Here is a 409-nt window from a genome sequence, read left to right on the forward strand (position 1 = left end):
CTTGACATACTCTGAAATTATGTGGGGAGAGACCAGGGCTCAAACCACACTAGTGCCACTTGAGTCAGATGAGCATCACTCATGTGAGATGTGACATCACTGGGAGATGTCCATGTCCTGCCAGGTGGAAAAGTTCTGTCCAGTCTGTCCTGAGCACAAAGTTTCTCTAAACACAGTGTTGGGTCAAAAGGATTTATAAACTCCCTGAAATTTCCTAAACAAAGTGAGGGTTGTTTAAACTAAGAAGAAGCTGCCACAAAAGAGGTCTGTGCTACAAAACAGCTCTATGTGCAAGTGCCTGGAGAAGTCTTGGCTGAGCTATTTCCCTGCAAGGCACAAGCTTGGAAGGTTCATGCCTTGAACCCACAACCTGCTCCTGAAGGTCCTTAGGAATTGGAGTGAGAGGATT

The 409-nt window shown here is 46.0% G+C and overlaps 1 protein-coding gene across 1 annotated transcript in view; it reads right to left on the bottom strand.

The window, feature by feature from the left end:
- LOC103807112 (tyrosine-protein phosphatase non-receptor type 11-like) overlaps window positions 1–409 on the bottom strand; it is a gene marked incomplete at its 5' end in the record, with an annotated part of 14,049 nt that overhangs the window by 13,281 nt on the left and 359 nt on the right. The window lies entirely within an intron of this gene.

Source organism: Acanthisitta chloris, unplaced genomic scaffold, assembly GCF_000695815.1.
Source record: "Acanthisitta chloris isolate BGI_N310 unplaced genomic scaffold, ASM69581v1 scaffold18098, whole genome shotgun sequence".
NCBI classification, from domain to species: domain Eukaryota; kingdom Metazoa; phylum Chordata; class Aves; order Passeriformes; family Acanthisittidae; genus Acanthisitta; species Acanthisitta chloris.